This window comes from Euprymna scolopes, chromosome 34 (assembly GCF_053919585.1).
Source record: "Euprymna scolopes isolate OS-2025 chromosome 34, ASM5391958v1, whole genome shotgun sequence".
Taxonomy (NCBI): domain Eukaryota; kingdom Metazoa; phylum Mollusca; class Cephalopoda; order Sepiida; family Sepiolidae; genus Euprymna; species Euprymna scolopes.
The window spans coordinates 44,627,010-44,632,451 of NC_136515.1; the positions used below are offsets into that span (position 1 = coordinate 44,627,010).

Here is a 5,442-nt window from a genome sequence, read left to right on the forward strand (position 1 = left end):
CTTCGCTAGGGTTATCAAGGGTATTTTTATTGTGGCATCACTAGATGCGGTTTAACCACGGCGATCTAAGATTGTGAGAACGATAGACCGCGCCAGTTTCCCAGCCTGGTATTTTATCTCGCGGTACATACAGTACCTCGCCTTCCCGAATGGTAACCTGTTGTGTTCACTGGCCAGGTTTACGTTACCCAATTTCGGTGGCTGGCGAGAACCAGTGTGTCAACGTGATTGTGCTGTATATAAAGTATGGCAGGAACATAAGCAGACAAATGCAGATCATTCACTCCCTTACTCTCTATTCTCCTCTCTCCCTCTCTCTCTTTCTCTCTCTCTTTATATATATATATATATATATATATATATATATATATATATATATATGTGTGTGTGTGTGTGTGTGTGGCATCTGATATGAATCGTCAAGTTATTTTTGAGTGCATATGCTCTTCGAATGATCCTTCTTTATTTAAAATTCACACCCACCTCTATTATTTCCGTTATGTTTTCCGATATTACTCCTTATTTTTACCATAATTTAATTCTTGTGTTCTCACTTTCCGCCTATTCCCCTTTAAGTATTTTCCTTTTCCTGCCATATTCCGTTCGCATAAAATTCCTTTGTTTATATTTTCTTATTGCTTTTCCCTACATTTTACAATTCGTCTCAATTATTGATCCGATCCTTTCTTTATCTTTTAGACTTACTTTGAAAATCTTGTCCTAATTTTGTTTTTATTTAGTTGCATAACGTTCCTGTACATTAAATCTCGATATTACGATCTCATCCGGTAGAAAACGCAGATTAAATATCAAAGAAAGAATCAACGAGAAAAAGAAAAAACCGAAATTTTTTCTGAAGATGCGTCCGTACATTTGCAGGAAAAATTATATTACATACTTAAGCGTGACCCATCTAGATACTCGAAGATGATCTCTTACAATTGTAAGTCGATTTAATTACATCTATAAGTGGTATACGTAAGCATGCACAACCGTGACAGACGAACGAAATTTAATATTATTTATTTTTCCCGATCAATTTTAAGCTTAAAAGTCAAGCTTAACATGCCGATGTAATTGTGCTTTATATTAACAGGTATTCACGTGTGACATCATAAAATCAATTCGGGCATAATCTTTCGTGAGATTGCTCTATTTTTCTTTAATTATGAAAACAATTACGAAAGCGTCAAAATGATTAATAAATGAATTATACCTGATTACTTATAATTATAGACCTTAAAATCACATTTTAAACTAATCCGTAACAAATCATAAAAAATATAATTGCAAATATTTTTGCTATCGAAATACTGTTACAGAATTAATATAAACTAGCGGGGTTTGTGTAAATTCTTCAACAGCATTTTTCATATGTAATATATTGTTGCTGGGCATGCTGTGAGCGTTCTGTTCAGCATGAACGAAGGCACAATCATATTATTCTAATTTTTTTTATTAAAACTGTACTGCCCCCTTACTAAAATTATAACTCTGATATATTTCCTGGCTGATTATTTCATTACACACACACCGGTCAATTAACTCACATTTTATAATTTTCATCATTATTGAATATGTTACTATGTTCGACAATGATTTTGCATAATTTCAACCCACATTATCGCCTCTCCCTTTACTAAAATAGTAAATTTGATATATCGTATCGGCTGATTATTTTATAAATACACAACTATTAATTAACTCACATTACATCATTTTTAATTATTCTTGGATATAGTACTAATTTTGACAATAATGTTCAATCATTTAAACTCACCATATCGCACACCTTACTAAAGTAATTACTTTGATATATTTTCTGGGCTGATTATTTAATTACAAACCCATACATCAATCAACTCACATTTCACCATTTTTCGTAATTCTTAGATATGTTACTAATTTCGACAATATTTTTTTCTAATTTACACCAACGTTGTCGCCAACCTTACTAAAATAATAACTTTGATTGATTTGCTGGGCTGATTATTTCATTACAAACACACTAATCAATTAACCTCCGTTTCATCATTTTTCATAATTCTTGGGTATGTTACTAATTTTGACAATCATTTTTCATAATTTATACCCACATTATCGCCCTCTCTTGATAAAATAATAACTTTGAAATATTGTCTGGGCGTATCATTTTATTACAAACACACTAATACCTGAAATCACATTAAATCATTTTTCAAAATTCTTGGATATGTTACTTATTTCGACAATCATTTTTCATAATTTTCACCCAGATGTTCGCCCTTCCGTCTTTACTAAATAATAACTTTGATATATTGTCTACGCTGATTATTTCCTTACAAACACACCAATCAACTAATATGTCATCATTTTTTCGTAATTCCTTGATATGTTACTAATTTCGACAATATTTTTTTCATAGTTTTAACGCTCCTTATCTTCTTCCCCTTTACTTATATAATAGCTTTGATATATTGTCTGGGCTGATTAATTTATTATAACCCACCAATCAATACAATCACATTTCGTCATTTTTCGTAATTATTGGATATCTTACTAATTTCGACAATTTTTTATAATTTAAACCATCCTCCTCGCACTCTCATACTAAAAAAATTATTTGATATATTTTCTGAGCTGATTATTTTGTAAAAAACATAACTATCAATTAGCTCACACTTCATCATTTTCCTTAATTCTTTGATATGTTACACATTTCGACAATTATTTTTAATATTTTTAACCCACATTATCAACCACCAACTGCAAACATAATAACTTTGATATATTATCTGGGATGATTATTTCATTTCAAACACACCAATCAATTAACTCACTTTTCGTCATTTTTCATAATTCTTGGATATGATACTCATGTCGACCATCATTTTTCATCATTTTAACCCACATCATCGCCCCACTTACTAAACTAATAACTTTGATATATTGTCTGGGCTAATTATGTCATTGCAACCACACTAATGCATTAAATACCCTATTATCATTTTTCATAATTCTTGGATATGTTACTAATTTTGACAATTATTGTTCATAATTTAAACCATACTTATCGCCCTCTCTTACATAATTACCTTGATATATTTCCTGGGCTGATTATTTTATTATAAACACACAATCAATTAACTCACATTTAATATTTGTTCATAATCCTGGATATTGTACTAATTGCGACACTAATTTTTATAATTAAAACCCCACATTATGCCTATCCCTCCTACTTATATAATATATTTGATATATTGTATGTGCTTATTATATCATTACACACACACCAATCAATTAACTCACATTTCATCATTTTTCATAATTCTTGAATATGTTCCTAATTTCGACAATGATTTTCATAACTTTCACCCACTATGTCGCCCTCCCCCTCCCTTACTTAAAATATAACGTCGATATATTGCCTGGGCTGATTATTTAATTAAAACAAATAAATAAATTCTGGGTATTCTCATAGTATATATGTTTCACCTATCTTATCCAATCCCGGGTGACGCCGCATATTCTGCTAATATATAACATTCACCTATCTCAGTCGATCCTGGGCGACGCTGGGTATTTTGCTACTATATGTTTTTCACCTATCTCATTCAATACTGGGTGACGCTTTCTGATGGTATATATTTGTACATCTCATTAGATCCCTGGACTGACTTCGTGTTCGCCACCATACTGTTGAAAATGTACATTAAATAAAGTAATGTTTTAATCGTAAACTGTTTCAGTCATTTCCGGGACTGTCTTTATATCCCAAACCCACTGCTAAAAATATACATGAAATAATGTAATGTCTAAATAGTAAACTGTTCCAGCCATTTCCGGGACCGACTTTATAACCCAAACCCACTGCTAAAAATATACATGAAATAATGTAATGTCTAAATAGTAAACTTTTTCAGCTATTTCCGGGACCGACTTTATATCACAAACCCACTGCTTAAAATATACATGAAATAATGTAATGTCTAAATAGTAAATTTTTTCAGCCATTTCCGGGACCGACTTTATATCCCCACTGCAAAAATATATATTTTTGGGACCGACTTTATATCTCCACTGCTAAAAATATATATTTCCGGGACCGGCTTTACATCTCCACTGCTAAAAATATACATGAAATAATGTAATGTCTAAATAGTAAACTGTTTCAACCTTTTACGGGACTGACTTTATATCCCCACCCCACTGTTGAAAATATACATGAAATAAAGTAATATATAAATCATAAACTTTTTCGGTCATTTCAGGGACCGACTTCTTATCTCCCATCCTTCTCTTAAAAATATACATTAAATAAAGTAATGTCCAATACGTAAATGGTTGCAGCCATTTCCGGAACCGACTTCATATTTCCCACCCCAATATTAAAAATATACATTAAATAAAGCAATGTGTAATGCGTAAACGGTTTCACCCATTTTCGGGACTGATTTTATATCCCCTACCCAACTGTTAAAAATATACATGAAATAAAGTTTAAATCGTAAACGGTTTGAGTAATTTCCGGGATTGACTTCATATCGCGCAACCCACTGCTTAAAATATACTTGATATAAAGTAATGTTTAAATCATAAACTGTTTCAGCAGCTTTTCGAAAGTAATATATAAAAACATAAACATGGTTAGGGATTAGGTAACCATTGCTTCCATATGAATGTCTGAATGTACTCTCAGTTTCAGCATTCCAGTGACTTAAATCCCCCCCCCATTTTTTCGTCTCGGTTAATGGAGGAGAATCCGTCATTACTGATACAATTCTTATTTGTGTTATTGACCAGACATCCTCTTTTGGGGAGCTGGTTTCCCCCTAAATGTTTAACGGATCTCATGTCCAATTCCGCCCTTGTGAGGAGGAAAGTAAACAAAAAAAATAATCAGAACGGACATTTTCCAGGGCATTTTATAATTAATCAGGAGTAACACTTCCAGGGCATTCTGTAATTAATGTTCCAGTTACTTTTTTAATATTAAACCTTAGTTACATTAAACATAGTACCTATTCAATGCCTCCCCACAGGACAGCTTTAAACACCAGGGTCGTTTTTTTACCGTGCAGAAAAAAATATTAGTCTTTAAGGATGTCTCTTCCACTGAGGGAGAAGAAATTGAAATGTAGCACCTGAAGAACAGATACTACACTTTGATCTTAGCCAAAAGGCCAAGAAAGACAAATCATTTTTATTAGCTTTGCCTCAGCAGCGACACAATTTTTTTTATTTTTTTAGGGTGACAAGGTTTATTTGGAATATTCCACTTACCTTTTTTAGGGATATACATACAGCATGATAACGGACGGAGCGATAAGCGTAATAATATAATGATGTTAATTATATACTATTTATATTTTTCGACAAATGTGCCCCACTGCCATATTATTATTACGTAGGTAGCTAAAACTCCTGTCCTTATCTACTCCTGATTGAAAAAAGTATTTT

General features: G+C 32.1%; 1 non-coding gene across 1 annotated transcript; it reads right to left on the bottom strand.

Annotated features, from left to right (window-relative positions):
- Positions 1-4,976: 4,976 nt before the first annotated feature.
- On the bottom strand, positions 4,977-5,178 carry LOC145259343 (U2 spliceosomal RNA). Its single transcript, XR_013864161.1, has one exon. It is a non-coding gene; the product is annotated as a U2 spliceosomal RNA (small nuclear RNA).
- Positions 5,179-5,442: the final 264 nt, after the last annotated feature.